The sequence below is a fragment of the Cyanistes caeruleus genome, chromosome 14 (genome assembly GCF_971803275.1).
Source record: "Cyanistes caeruleus chromosome 14, bCyaCae1.hap1.1, whole genome shotgun sequence".
Lineage (NCBI taxonomy): Eukaryota > Metazoa > Chordata > Aves > Passeriformes > Paridae > Cyanistes > Cyanistes caeruleus.
The window spans coordinates 17,929,972-17,946,265 of NC_141714.1; the positions used below are offsets into that span (position 1 = coordinate 17,929,972).

The 16,294-nt window shown below is 38.7% G+C and overlaps 1 long non-coding RNA gene across 1 annotated transcript; it reads right to left on the bottom strand.

Annotated features, from left to right (window-relative positions):
• Nucleotides 1-2,622: 2,622 nt before the first annotated feature.
• On the bottom strand, nt 2,623-14,692 carry LOC111928554 (uncharacterized). Its single transcript, XR_002864181.2, has 3 exons — nt 11,202-14,692; nt 10,303-10,405; nt 2,623-4,147 (listed from the first exon to the last, which is right to left on the bottom strand). It is a non-coding gene; the product is annotated as an uncharacterized LOC111928554 (long non-coding RNA).
• Nucleotides 14,693-16,294: the final 1,602 nt, after the last annotated feature.

Sequence of the window (16,294 nt, forward strand, 5' to 3'; positions counted from 1 at the left end):
AAGGAAAGCACAAAACATCCATTATGGAATGGGCTCATTTTTCTGTCTTATCAGTAGAGGAGTTGGTGACTAATAAAGTCCAAGTATCAAAACAAGGAACAGAGGAGCATTTAAATTCTGTGGTTCCCAGGCAGGTTCCTTTCATGCAGACACTTGCTCAGTTAACAGGTAATCCCTGTCTTCACACAAACCAACCTCTGAGCAGGAGAATTATCCCAGCTGAAGTCCAGCTCCCCAAACAAAGCTCTTCCCCGAGCTTCCCTGTGGTTTCCCTACCTTTACAGTGTCTGTAAGGTTATTAAAACACAATAAACTCTCCTCTCAAACCCTTCAGTTGCCTCAGTCATTAATAAAGGATATTAACAAAGACATTTTGGAATCCTAAGGAAAAAGGGACACTTTCTAAGAAAGATGCTGGAGAAGTAACACAGTTTATCTACACTTTTGCAGAGCTTTAGAGGCAGCCCATAATAAAGAGCAAATCTACAAAGTTACCTAAAAATATCTGAGTTACTGGAGTAGATTAATGAAAGCAGATTTCAAATCAAAGGAGACTTGCAAGTGGGAATAGTTTTGAAGGAGTGCAGCAAGTACAGGAGTGCCACAAGAATAAATATTAATACTATTCCTTTATCTACCTCTAAAGATTTATACAATACCACATGGCATTGTATATATATATATATATATGTATATATATATATATATAGTGACAATATTCATGTAAAGGACGAAGCTGGGGCAGTCAGCACCAAGCAAGATTTACAATTCACATGCAGAGAGGGTTCACTCTGCTACAAAGGGGACAGTGATGGAAAACAAAAAGGAATGTAACATTTTAATGAGTTCTATCCTACAGAGATGTGCAGCAGAAAGACTGTTCCAGAAAAACAACTGTATTATTCTTCTAACTTGACTATTCAGTTACCAAAGTCTTACCAAAGGGAAAGAACATTTTGTGATACATTTGTGAAGCTCAACTTACATACTTGTTTCTTTGTTTGAAATAAATAGATTAGAAGTCAGGAGAGCATAATGCAGGAATAACAAGTAGTACATCAATTTTGTATGAGAGTGACAAAGAATAAGTATAAAAATTAGTATTTATAGCAAGAATATGATTATTCATAAGAATATGATTAATTTAGGTATCACATGTCCTGTCTGAAATGCTATACCTTGGATTTAATGTGAGTTTGATGACCATTGACATCTACACAGGATTGTGGTTCACATTCACAGCTTCTGGAAGCAATGAACTCATGGACAATGGAGGGTCCATATAAAAACTCCTTAATTACATATTCAACGTACAGTTTGATACACACACAGAACATACAGAGGGATTAAACTTAATTCTCATGTTGCAGTTGCCTGAGCTCTCCCACCACTACATACACTTCATTTTTCACCATCACACTCTTTCTTTTACCCTCCATAGTCCTGCTCATGATGTTGAATAATCTCACCTGTCTGACTTCACCACATCTGTCTGGATCAGCAACCCGGCCTCTTCATTATCTGCCTGGTGTAATCCACAGTAATTATCTTGGATGATTTCATGTTTTCTTCAAGCTCATTGATAATGTGTCAAGCAGTGAAGGACAAAGAACCAATTACATTAGGATCCTATCAGAAGGTTTTCAGTTGGATGACAATTTCCCTCTGACTTGCCAGTTACTAATCCCTTAAATGTATTGTTTTAATTTCTTCATACATCACTGACTAGAATATCATGATTCCTCATTAGAATATTTTTCTCTGAATTAAACTCTCTTAACTTTTACTTATGAACTGCTAGAAAAATAATGTAAAGAATTTACCAAAAAAAAAATCTGATTTTTAAACTAATCCCATAACACTGACAAGTTAAAAACTCAGTTACAATGTTACTTATATTTTCTTTTTTATAGCTTGTTGCAATTAATCAGGAATTTCTTACTAATTACAAGGAGCTTGTGATTTGTAACGCACAGTTGAATATTACTGTCTCCTACTTAGCATAATACTCATTTTTTTATTACAACTATATAGAAGTCTGGATTCAGAAGACTGACTATGCAAGCTAATGAAAAACACTTCCAACACTTTATATAAAAAGTAAAATAAAAACATTATTTCCAATGAGTAGATAATCTGTTTAAACTGGGACTGAAATGATTTTTTTTCTGAGGTGACAGGATACAATACAGTTTTCCATAGAATGAGGGAATATACATTATTTTAAATAAAGTCAGGCAACAAGGTGGGCCAAACTGTGGCCTAAGCAGTGCACGTGTCCAGATGCTAAACTTGAATAAAAATGTCCTCAAATCATTTAAGGGTTATTTCCAAGTTAGCAATTTTATATTCCCCTTTCAAGGGTGTAACTCTTTATATCAAAAACCAGGACTGTGCAGGACACCCTGCTGGGCTGATGTAAATTATTCCATGCTTTCCACAAGGGTGGAATCCTATGTAAGTGTTTGAACAAGAGCAGGAACAAAAAATGGTACTGATTAATATCAGAAGTTTATAAATTACACCTACACACACATAGTTCTTCAATTATATTCCAATTCCTGCAACATAATAGACTGGCAGTAACAACATGTCAAATAAATGCAATAATAAATATATCCCTTTTTCTTTTTCTTTTAGAATTAATCACATTTTAAGCATTTTGTGTTATTCCTTGTTAGGTGAAAATTAAAAAGAAAGCAAAAGAAAATGGTTGAAATTGATAACAAAAACATCCAAGCCAAATGTTGTAACTTTCAGTTTTTGACTGCTAATTTTTTCCTACCTTGTGTACAAATGTTGAGCGTAACATCTGCGAGAGCCCCACAGGCTGTTTTCCCAGCCACTTCCCCACAGAAACCACTTTGCAGATTTTCATTGACATGAGTAGATTTTTCTTCAGACCCAGAAAGCCTGAAGGACCAGACCTGTCATCTGCTCAGAAATACCATTTGGTTTTTCATTTACAGGGACAAACTGTGACATGAAATTACTGGGAGAAATCCATAGCTCTGTGGAGGCTCTCCAGTTGCTCACTGCAGGCTCAAAGGACAGAGCAAAGTTTGGGCAACTCGTGTCTTTTCCACATTTCTTGGGCACAGAGCAAAGGGATGTGAGGATTTTGTTTTCTACACAAATGTGTCAGCCAACAGAGGAGGGAATGAATACAGATTTAATGGGCTTCTGGTCTAAGCTCAGCACGGCCCCTTCTCCTCCTCTGCTGATGAACACAACTGATCTTAGGTTCTCATATATAAAGAGAGAGAAAAAAAAAAAAAAAAGTATAAAGTTGTGGTACCTGGAATAATTTTTAAATTTATTTCAGTGTCTTACAGCATCATGTTTTAATTTGTTTCTGCTCTTACTTTGAAATTAAGTGTTAACCAAATTACTTGTAAAGAGAGTGAATTTTGACAGAACATTCCCTTCAAAATCCATTGTAATTCAATTTGTTTTTCATGAAGACCATAAATTAGTATTTACTTCATTTTTGGGAGGAACAAGGAGCAATGATGTTAATAATCATCATGCTTTCCTTCACATTTTGAAGTGCAAAAATACACCTAGTACCAGCCACAGAGCAGCAGGAGCTTTATTCAGAGTTGTGGTGGTGGTGAACCAACTTACATTTGTTTCTTACAGTTAGAAGCAATGCAGATTGCAGGTGTTTGCACTGACATTTGCTTGATATGAAAATATACTTCCAAGCAAATATGCACTATCAAGCATCTTTAGCAGTCACTCTCACCATTTTCTTTCACATTTAAACACATGGGTGCAGGGAAAGAAAACATAATTGAGCCATATTAGCAATCATTTTAAAAATGGCTTTAGATGATGAGGATGTTCTTTGACATTTTCTAGAAGAGCTCGCTCAGTAGCAGAAGCGAGCGGTGCTGTTCACAGCTGGCTTCTCGCTCTGCTCCTGTTTCCTTCTCCTCGCACACCTTCAGCTCAGCCCCACGGCAGCGATTCTTCACACCAGCCCAGCCAGCCAGAATTCTCTCTTTGTTTTCCAGCACACAGCCTGTCTCTCTGCCACAGCCACCGCCTCGTTCCCACACAGATGAGATCCAGGTCTCAAGTGACACCAAACAGCCGAGTGCTCCCGTTCCAATTCCGTGCGCAGCGCTCCGCTGCAGACGCACTGTCACGCACAAAGCCAGAGAGGAAGTTAGCAGTTTGTGACAAAATTTTACTGTTATTTCAAAGCACTAACAAGCTGTGAGTTTTCAGCCAGTTTTACATCACGTATCAGCATTAAAATGCAGTAGCATTTAGTATAGTGATGTATTTTTTAAAGTATTAGCCCATGCAGCCTTACAGTGAGAGCAAAGCTGATCACACAGCTACCTGTGTGAGCAGAATTTTAAGTACCATTCTTTGCAAAATGTGTCCCTTGGCAGTGTAACCCTAGATTTTTCTTTACTGGAAGATGCTACAACCGAATTATTATTTTTTGCTCCTTGCTGTACTTATTGTGCCTTGCTATCTGTCTTGTCTTCCACATCTGTATCCTAGTCCTTGTATCCCAGTTCCTGCTCCATTCATTTACTACCTGTCTTACTGGTCCCATTTGCCCTTACTCTACATTTTCATTCTCTCCATGCTGCTTGCATGCTCCTGCTTATGTTCTAGCACTACCTCCTCCTCCTCTTACTAAGAGGTTCTCAAGTGTGTTTAAATCATTCTTGAGCATCTCTCTCTTTTTCTCTGAAATTTGGCTTATTTATTTAGAAAAGACTGTCTTTGCTGTCCTGTCATTTACATTATTTTTCATAACTATGTTTAACATAGAGCGCATTTTAAGGAATCAAATAGAAATCCAGCTTTTGATGCAATGGCAGGTTTTGCTTTTAATTTGTACCTACAGACACACATCTGTAAACCTCTCCTTCACAAAATCAACTGGCAGAAGCAAACAGCTCTCCTAAGTGCTATTGCTTTTAAGATCCTTTTCCATAATGGAGTTGTAGCAGAGTTTTTTTCACAGAGAGTGAGAAAGACAGCAGCATTTTTGCTATAAAGAGACCTTTATTAGATTGGGGGAAAGAGAAACTTTGGCTGGTACACGATTTGGAGATCTCAGTGCTCCTTTCACAAGAATGGAAGATGATAACTGATGAAGGGACCTTAGAGGGACTCCAGAACTGTGCACACCTCTTATTTTACCTTAGTCTAATAAAAGTGTAGCTGTTTCTACATTCAGCTGCCGAGTTCACTTGACAAGAACAACATTTTCCAATAAATCATTTTCTAGCTCTTTTGATATCAATTCCCTTGTGTCAATGATAGGTTTCTGAAAAAGCAAAAGAACTCTCCTGGGCAGTTTTTCAGTGGCAAGTACCAGACACAATGGATCCCAAATGCTGCTGGGCACTTCCCTGTAACTGTGTAGTATTCTCACAGCAACAAAGCTCCCAGGGCTGTGCTGGCTCAGAACATGGCACAGTGTTTGATGTACAAGCTGGAGCAGGGGAACCTGAGTCTGTGTTGCTCTTGTTCTCCCATGTGGGGCCCAAGCAGGTCACCTTCAGCCTGTTTCCTGTCCTGCTCCCCTCCTGCTTTGTGTGCAAGTTCTTCAGAGGGAAAAATGTGTCTTACCAAAGTGAGGTACTGTTATTGTTTGAGAGCAGCATTCTCTTCCACAGCATTACTGACTAATTCAGTGCTCTGTGTATGAGATATATTTCTTAGCAAATTGTACTAAACTAAAACTAAACTAAAAGTTTGACTTGCATAGCCAGCACTTTTTAATGGCCATCTTCCTGGGCTCCTCATTCCAAAGTGCTGCCAAAGGGTGGCAGTTACTGTGGCATTTGGGACATTTGTCACCACTGCTGACATTTCACCCTTGTGTATTATCAATGATCACACAACTCCAGCATGAGGGACTCACCTCATGTTTTTTTTTTAATCTGACACAGTTTTTTCTCCTAAATTTGGAATGAGAAGTGAGATTACTTTAATTTGTAATAGCATTTGTTTGGTTTGTATGCTTTTATCATGTCTCATACATGGGAGTATGACCCAAGTTTATACAGAGAGACTTTTTATAACGGCATGGAGTGCCAGAACAAGAGGGAATGACTTCAAAATGACCGAGAGAAGATTTAGATTGGATATTAGCAAAAAAATTATTCATAGTAAGGTGATAAGGCCCTGGCACAGGTGCCCAGAGAAACTGTGTCTGCCCCTGAATCCCTGGAAGTGCCCAAGGGCAGACTGGATGGAGCTCTGAGCAACCTGGGACAGTGGAAGGTGTCCCTGCCCATGGCAGAGGGTTGGACTTAGATGGTCTTGTAGGTTCTGTCCAACCCAAACCATTCTGTGCATCTGTGATTCTGTAAGGATCATATATGGAGCCCTTGATCAGGTCACTTCAACCTTCTTCATCTACCTATGTATAAAAGAACTATCACGTTAGGCCTCATCCAAGAGTATTGCAAGTCTCAGCATATCACAAGCTTTAAACAAAAATTGTCTGTAATTGTCATTATTGCTAATTACTTTACTTGGTCTTGTAATGTCACTCATCCAGTCCATTTGTGGCACGTCCATTTAGCTGACCCAAACTCAAAGCTGTTAAATGGAATGACTTTCTAAAAGAGCCTCTAAATACAAGCATACGGTGTTTTATACTTAGAACAACATAAACATGCTGTCATCTCATCAGTCAGCCCAGTATAAATGTGTTTTTCACACAAGGTTTAATGTTTGGCATTGTGCTGCCTCCCTTGCTGACCAAGGAATACTTTTACATGCAATATGTGCCACATTCATTGCAAGCTAATGCATTATACAAAAATAATTTTTATTAAAAAAAATTAAATATTTACATTCCTTTGAAGGTTTAATACCAGATATCCCTAATGGCTGCATTTTCTCATTTCTGCATTTTATAGTAATTGCTTCCCTCACCATGTACTCTTTGGTGATTTTCCAATTAATTGCCAACCCGTCTGACCACCTTTACTCTGTGTTTTATTTCTGGCTTATAAAAGAAATTTAGCAGCTGTTAAGAACATCATGGTAATGTTTTTGACTGCTTATGAATCTGAAAATGCTAGGCAGACATTAATTAAGTCACATAATGGTATTTAACAGACACCACTATGATTGATGGGATTACTCTGTGCACTGTATATGTGTAGGCAATTCAAAGCAGTTTCATAGGGATTCCCAAGCCTGGGTTTCACTGCTAAAGTCCACCTAGGGATTAACAGGAAACTTAACTCATAACATCAACAATATGACACAGCACCCAAAACCTGTGGCAGAAAAGAAATGGCAGCCTGACAAATGTTAAATGGCACAAAAAGCTACAAACATTAAATGGTACAAAAAGCTACGCATTCCACTGAGTCTTCACATGCTTTGTATGAACAGACTTTACTGTACTGAGGGTTTAAAGCTATTTTTCTCTTCAAAAACCAGGAATTAAGATAAGGAAGGGTGTCACGCTGCAATGCCTTCCTGAAGCAAATAAAAAAAAAAAAAAACACAACAACATAGAAAAGAAGAGAAAATGTTGCCAAAAAAAAAATAAAATAAATAAAAGCTCAGCTCTATTGGCTCTGTTTGGTAGGGTTTCATTTGAGGCCCTAATCGCAGGAACAAGATTTGTTCTAAATTGTTTGCATTTGCTTCTGAATATCTGGAAATTTGCTTGTTAAGTGTTCAGGTGGAGGAAAAAGCCTTCTCAGGTGCAGAGAGAAGTAATGCTGTGCAGTCAGTGGAAAGAAACATTCAAACAATTATACACCCTACTGCTCCAAGTCATATTAAAACAATCTATAAGCTAATTCAATGCTAACACAATGTCTCATAAATGGTAAACGGGCCGGATGAACACCCTGGCTGAGCAGGCTGGATGAACAACCTTCCAAGTCAAGAAATGCAGTATCATTGCAGTGTTCAACAAGGTTTTAACTGCCAGTTACACTTTATACCTGCTGCATTTAATCAGTGTTGCCAGCACACATTTGTTTCCAGAGTGTGTGAAGGCAAACCAATAACTAGCAAGCAAGATTCTGAAATCTGATGGTCTTTTCTTATTTCATTCCTGTATTTTCTCATACAAGCTGGTCAGGAGAAGATAAACAATGAGATTAAAATAGAGCTTTAAGACAGTTCCAAGATGAGTCTAACCCCTGATCCCTTCTCTCCAGCTCTACAAGTTCCTCCCACAATTTATGTCTGACTCTTCAAGGTGAATAGGGGTGAATGGTTGTTTTTGAACTTCCCAACTTTTTCCTGCTGCTTTTTACCTTTTTCTTTTGAGGCAAAATTCTTGGATCTAATCATCATAAGCACATTATCCACTTTTAGAATAAACACTGGAATGTTACTGTAATTCTCTAAAAAAGTAATGATAGGAAACTTAAATTTGAAGATGATGGTTAATATCACCTTGCAGGCTTAGTCATGTGCACTTGGAGATCTTCTGATTGAAACTCGGGGCTGCCTAGTCCCTGAGACAACGTTAAATTAATACAACTTCCAAATGCTTGCTTTCTTCTTAATTTTTCATGATGTTTCTATTGGATGAAAAAGCAAAGCAAAGTGTGAAGATAAACATGAGAATCCTGAATGCTGTAAATCCAAGGAACATCACTAAGATGAGATGACAACTTTACCTTCCGTAGCCTAGAGTAGGAGTAGGATCAGCTGCAACATTCACCAGCAACATGAAGAAAAGTAATTTCAATAATGTTCCTGGTGATTCTTACATTACATTCATAACCTTATTGTCTTTAAAATTGGAGGCTATTCTAGATCTGACAACCTACAGATCTGATAAATATTTTAAATATAAAAAACATTAAATTTAACTTGGAGGAATGTTTGAATAGTAGAAGAAACTTTCAACTTTTCCACATTGCCGTCTGCAAGCCAAAGTAAGTTCATTTATCTCATTTTTTTTGTCCCCCACCCCCCAAAAAAAATTATTTTAGGTCTGGAATATGTCTTGAAAAGCCAAGACAAGAAAAGACTGCCCAAAAAGACAAGGTGGCACATACCATCTGTCATGCATCCCCAAATGTTAATTACTTATGACTAAGATTTAAGATCAAAATGGAAATGAAAATGATCTTCAAAGTGTAACTGAAGAGCCATGGCTGCAATTCAGCTCTCTGTACGTCTTGATCCTCTTTTCCTCACACTTCTATTGAAGTAAGATACTTGGACTTTTCACAGAATCTATATTGCAGCACACATTACTAATCTGGTACAAATTTCTGCAGCACTAAAGGGCAATATCTATTTGGAATGGCTGCTACAGGAAGTTTTGTATTTATAGAAAATTCAGATTGTAATTAGAGATCTTTAAATAGGCTATCCCCCCCCCACTTTTGCTACTATGCAAAAAGAAAGAACAGTGAATTTCTTCATAGTCCATTAATATCATTAAATCTACAGAATGGCAGGGGCAGAGGAAAGGAAGGCAAAACTATTGATCTAATTTTGAACCTCTAGATGTGAAATGTTGGTTACAAAGCAGCTCAGTAATTTTGATTCCAAGCTACATCCAAAACTGAACAAAGCCTATTCTTTTACCCTTAAGATATAAAATAATTTTTTGGTAATAACTTCTGTTCACTGAAGATTTTGCCCTGAGAGGAACAAAAGCAGCACAAAAATACCTAATCTTCAGGGGTTTCTATACCTTACAAGGGAAAATTCCTGCACAGAGAATAATCACTTGAAAAGAACTTATTTACTTAGCCCTCAGGTAGAAAAGAGTTTATGCACACACAGAAAATCCAGATAGCGTCTTAAACAGAGTCTTGGATATCTCACACACAACCTCTATTCACCGCTTTAAAACTGAGTAACAGCTTCAAAATCGCTCTTTGCCAGCATCTCCGGGGGAGGAGCTGAAGCTAAGCACAGCTATAAAATGCTTCCCAAAAAGACTAATAACATTTTGCAATGTAAGAATGGAAATCCTAATGTTCGGCTTTTCTTCGAAGAACAGTTTCTTTGTGTCCTTTGCTCAGAGAAGGCGAAGTGGCTGTTCAAAGCCCCTTGTTTTGCTGAGGAATGTTTTTGTTGTTACTGCCCCGCAGTGGCTCATTGGAATATGTATGCAGGGTGGTTGTTTTTTTCTGCCTGAGCAGGCATTTGGAGACAGGGAGGGTTGCCAGGGAATCTTTTATTTTCACTCAGCCTGCCTTGCAAATGATCTACAGTTATAGGCAAATACAGCTATAATCCAAGAGCACGTTTTCCTTCACATCCTTATTACAGAGCTAATGTATTCCTTGCCTCAATGTATAGATTATATTTTCTACTTACCGATGGTTCTTTAGATTGGATGAAATGGAAAGATTTAGTAGATAAATGGGGGACTGATTTGGAGAACAGGCTTTTCATTCAGTGCTCCCACTGACAGTGAATCCTGCAGTATGACATGAATGGTAAAAACCTCAATGAGTGTAAATACACATCCGTGTGTGTAAATACTCCTTTCTCACACACTGATCCTCTGTACACACTTTCACTTAACATGACTTATTCTGAGAACAAAACCAAAAACTACCTTACAATGTCAATAAAAGTTGTTCTGTATATTTAAGAGGGGAATTTAGCAAGCAGGAGCTCCTTTTTAGGTTAGTGGTCTGAGCGTTTCACTACTGTTATGATTTGGCACAGTGAACACATTGCACAGTGACCCAGATTCTCCCAGTGCTCTGTGGCTTTGCACTGCTCTGCCAGCATCATCCATCTCCCAGAGCTCCAGCCACACATTCCCAGCCCAATGCAACTCTTTGCTGGGACTGTAATCAGAAAAAAGAAGGTTTACACTGGAGAACTCCAGTGCAAGCTCAGCCTCCTGCCCCCCTTAGCCATGGACATGGTACCCCAATTCTGACACTGGCCTTTGTGCACAGCAGCAGCAGCACTGGGATACAGTAAGAATGAAATTACTTTTCTTTGACTATTTTTTCTAACAGTTCTTGCCTGTTTGAGTTGAGATACATTTAGCTCTGTAGTCAAATACATTTTCAAATTACTATCAGATTAAAAGAGAAAAAAGCATTCTGGAATTCACAACTGCTTTCAGTCAGTGAAGCAGGGAGAATATTACAAAATACGAAATCACCCTTCGGTCTGACCTTGATTTGAAATCTACAATTTAGCGAATCTCACATCACATCAGATGTTCACTGGGTTAAAAAGATCAGTGAGCTTACCTGCCAGTACATATGTAGCTTATCTCTTTGTTTGGAGTTCAGCTTGTCAGCACACTAGTGATCTGTGCTCCATCTGCACATGGAAGCAGAAATATTCCAGTCTCATAATACATAGGCTAGCACTGCCCTGCAGTTCCTGTTTCAGCTGAGGAATGTTTATGGGGATGAGCATACTGGTGCTGTCATCCTAATTTTTCTACATTGTTATTGTACCAACACAAAGTTCTTGCAGTGTGTGGTTTAAAATGCTGGCTGCTCAGCAAATGAGCTAGTGCATGCAGCATTGTAATAACACAGAAATCTGCATGTTGAATTTCAATTATGCTTTAAAGCTTTTGAAACAGAATGCTTACACTTTCTTTTCAACATGCAATGAAATGTTAGTAGGTTGTTTGTTGTTTTTTTCCTTTCTCTACAAGCATCAGCACGGCAGGGCACTGGAGAGTTTCCTTCTATGTAAGTGATTGTTTACTTCAGCTCCCGTGCCCTGTGGAAAGCCTGCCTAGTGAGTGACCATGTTAGAAAAGAGGCTCACTCTTGTTTTCAAATCAGTTAATGCATTATATCCCTCTCATGAAAGAGAGGAAATTAATTCTGTGAGATGCTTTTTACCTTGCCATGTTTAAATAGCCAGTGCAGTAATGCATTTTGGGGTTGGTGCAAAGTAGAAGGGTGCCCAGTGATGAGATTTATTTGCAGGAATTTGGCACTGGTGCCTGCAGTCAGCACATGTAAGGGATCAGCTGCTTAGGACAGGAAATAAGAACCATTATTTTTTGAAACTGAGGTTTGCAACTCACTAGCAATTACCTTTTTTATTCTGGGAAGCGTTTGGATTCACCACCCTTTGGCAGGCTAGATTTCATGGTCACTCCCGTGGTGCCAAAAGAACATCTGTAATGATTTTAATAGAACATGAAGTGGAAATAGTGCAAAGCTGGATTCAGCCATGATGGCATGGAGAAACTGGGAAGCCTTTCTATTGTAGCAGAGCATTCTCACTGTCACAAAACATGGCCATTGAGAATTTAACCCTGGAATGTTGCAAAGGAGTTCTCACAGCCTCAGAAATGCAGCGGTCACCAAGCAGGCAGGTCTGCACACCTCAAAGGCAGCAGTGTGCAGAAACACAGCAATAAAGCCTAAAAGCAATACAATCATGTTAGAGTGGCTGAACACAATCGTATCAGCCCAGTTTGGAAGGCAGAGCTAATCTGCCCAGCTGCAATTTGTTTTGATGAAGCCACACTGCTCGAGGGATCTCTGCACTCTGCTGCACTGGGCTGTGGAGAAAAGTCCATGGTCTGCCAGGTCAAGCTAAGTTGGGTTAAGGTAATGGCATCTCCCTCACCATTGAGCAAAATTACAGGACGGAACAGGAATGCATTTTAAAGTTAGAGATAATTGAAAAGAACAATTCCAGGTTTGAAAAAGGTGTAAAATAAGAAACATAAGATGCTCGTTTCCCTTCTGTAAGAGTCTAATACTTTATGTTTCTTCAACATAATGGACAAAGAAACAATGAGAACCAAAGTTCTCATTAACAATAATCAAAGAGAAGAATGAAGTTGTAAACTCTGAATAACTACTTCATAAACCTCTTTTATAGAGGGGTGCAAATTAAAGCCTACTACTGGTACTTTACTGGTGTAAACTACTGGTTTACAGAAAAAAATAGGCTCAAAATGAAGATCCAGCATATAAAATGTTGTTGCACATAGTTTTAAGAAAATAGAAAGAAATACCTTGTACCCATGGTAGTTTGTTATTGATCATGGTACCCATCGTTTGTCTCTATGGCAACAGTGAAACAAGAGGTGGAGGAAAAAACAAAGGAAGCAAGATTTTAACTTTCTTCCTGCGCAACATAAATTAAAAATGTGAGTACTATACCATGAGAAAGGTTCTAAGTACATTTCAGGGGCCCTAGTGACAGAACTAACCACTCCAGCTCTGTTTTTCAGTTTAGTACAATGTCACTGAAGTCCCTGGAGGTGAACAGCTTCATAACCCACAAAAACTTCCAACGCTAATTCTCAGTTCATGCATGCATGCATGCATTCTGCTTTTAGTAAGCAAGAAAACCAAGAGTAAAAATCTGTATTTTTCATAACTAGTGAATCCAACAGTAGTCTTGAAACACTGCAATAGAATAAGATCCGTACTGGTTGTGTTTTAACATTTAATAAATTGACAAAACTAAGATGATGATACGAGGAAAGGAACTGCTCCCCATTGTCACAAGACAGAACCTCCAAAATTAGCACTGAATTGTGATGGAGCCTCTTCTTAGAGCCAAGAAGACAATCACAATGCAGAGATGATAACCACAATGATTTGAATTATTATCCCATATTTTCAAGTAGAACTTGGCTCCCATACCAACATGGGTGTTAAAACAAATGACAGAAGGAGCTGTTTTGGTAGCAGCCAGATTTTAAGATGAAGTGATAATGGAGAAGACTCCAAAGTAAAAATACCAGTCTACCCAGCAGCAGGAGGGGAAGAACAGGACCTGGTCCCCTGTGAATTCACTGTGACAACAGAGTTGCTTACAGCAAAGGCCACAAGGACTCCACTGCTTCTTTCCCACGTAAGCTTCCCACTTCTCAAACTATGCATTTCCAGGGAGATTTATTTGCTATAAATGCCAAAGCAAGGGAAAGTAAGCCTCAAAGAGAAACAAATATTAAAGATTCCGCATTATGTTTTGTGATTCATTACTCACATGCTGATTTTTGTTGATCTCATTCAAGTATAACTTCCAGCAACAGACTGTGCAACACTCCAATGAGAAACTTTGCCCTTCACCTTTTTTTTGTCAGAGATAAAACTGACTCTAGTAGTACCTTTTTTCTGTGTCCTTGCTATTTTATCAACATGAAGCTCCTTGAAATTTGCTCCCTGCTAAGACAAATGTAGCTCTGTAGAAGAACAAGAGGAAGCAACTAGAGCTGGTGGTTCTGATTTGAAATTTTTCTCTGAGGCACAGCTCTGGTTCTCCACATGTGAGAAATAAGCATCTTCTAATCCAATATTTAAAATTACTAAGGCTAAGATAACTGTCTGTGAGGACACGATATTTGTATGGCTAGTTCCTACATGTTCTGCCAACAAGTGATAAGTTAAAACAAATGGGAGCACCTGAACAAGACTAATTCAGGCTCATTTGTTTTTGTCACTCATATATGTATGTGTCAGTGGTTAGTGATTCATTTTTGAGGAAATGACTGGTAAATATCAGTCCAAATTACTGGAGGAAGTAGTGGATAGACAGGAAGACAGCAATTCCTCATGCATTATAGGGTTGTGAAAGCAAGTTAATGTTAGGGGGATTTTGAGTGCTGGAACACACTGTCACAAATGGGGTAATACTTGGTTTTGTCTTATTAATAGGCAAATTCTGAAAATGTTCTATAAATCTACCAAATAACTCTAGAAGAAACTGAAAACTAGTCTGAAAAAACACTCAGCTTTGCTTTCATTTCCTGTTAGTCATTGTGAGAACTGTCTTCTGAGATACTGAAGGTATTATCATGGTTGACTACGTTACACTTAAAACCCTCAGGGCAGCACTACACTTACCTGTGCATAACCTGCAATCAAGTATGAAAAATAAATATTAAGGCACATTTTGGAATCCCTGAGGCCTTGTTTGAGTGGCTTATGCTGTCGACTTTGGTTTATATCATGTTTTAAATTTGGCAGACATATCAACAGCAACACATACTTTATTTTCAGTTCTGACAAACCATTTTGTTTAACTATGGCTGGAAAAAGCCCTGAACTGCATGGCAGTACAGATTGCAGGTTGAGCATTTTTTCCTTCACAGAGCAGCCTGAAACATTTTTATTTCAGGTCTAGCATAGACCACAGACTCTGCTTTACATTTACAACGTGGTACAAGCAAATGATTAGAAGCTGAAGTGGAGAAAGATCACAGTAAATTGCTTTTGCCTTTTTATATAGTGACCCATGGCTGTGGTCAGGAGAAAACAATATTCTCTAAAGAGATCTACAGTCTATTTCTCTGTTTTACATACTGAAACAGTGCAGAGCACTGTGGGAATTGTAAAACAAGGCAATGTGTAGTTAAAGTTAGACAGTGCCATAATGTATATGCTCAGGTGGTAATCATCAATCTGGCATTTACTGCTGCCATGCCTGTGTGGATTTTCATTAGGACACAACTGCCCACAGTGTAGCTGGAAACCTGGATAGCTCTGGCTTGTATTAAAGGATAACTCCCGAGAACCTGAGGGAGGTTTTACCGAGATCAGCTTCTGGCCTTACTCTCCTCTTAGCCCCAGTAAGTCTGACACATAACAGACACTCCTATTATCAGTGTAGGATAAGATTTAGGCTTGATCTCATTTAAATTTTATCAGCATGGCTGTTGATCAGCTGTTGTTATTCACACATCTCTCCCAGTCCTAGAGTTATCTCTTTAACTGCTGTTGTACTGATGCCAGGGTATGCCAGTAGAAACATTTTATACCTGTGTAATTGGATCTACACTAAAGATGGAAATAATGATAAAGCCAAAAGCTGGTCTTGTCTGCACAGGGAATTTTATGACAGAAATGTGTCTCTATAGGCAGGGGTTCAGGCTACAAGTGACTACAAGAGCAATTCATGGAGACAGCACCAGCTCCTCCCCACGTTTCCAGCCCCGGGGACACAGGACAGGACAGTGTTGCTGAGTTTAAGGTGATGGAGTCACCAGGCCCTTGCCACAGGCAGAGGGCACTGACTCGGCCACCTGCTCGGGTCAGATGATGGATTAACTTGTTAAGCTTCAATAACTTGTGAGTGACTCTGACTCCTCTCTTTATATTTCCAGCAATTCCGGTCGCTGTGTGGAAATGCTGTGAAGGAAGAGCAGCTTTTTTCTAGCTGGCCTTACCCTGCCTTTTCATTTATTTGAGGCACACAAAGAGAACTTATCAAAACCACGGCAGTGACTTTTGTTCAGTAGCTCTCTTCTCTACAAAATTAATGTAAAGAACACAAACATAAAAAAATTATTCTTGACAAAGAATCCAGAAAATGTGTTTAAGATAGCAAAAGTTCAGTAACTGAAATAATGATG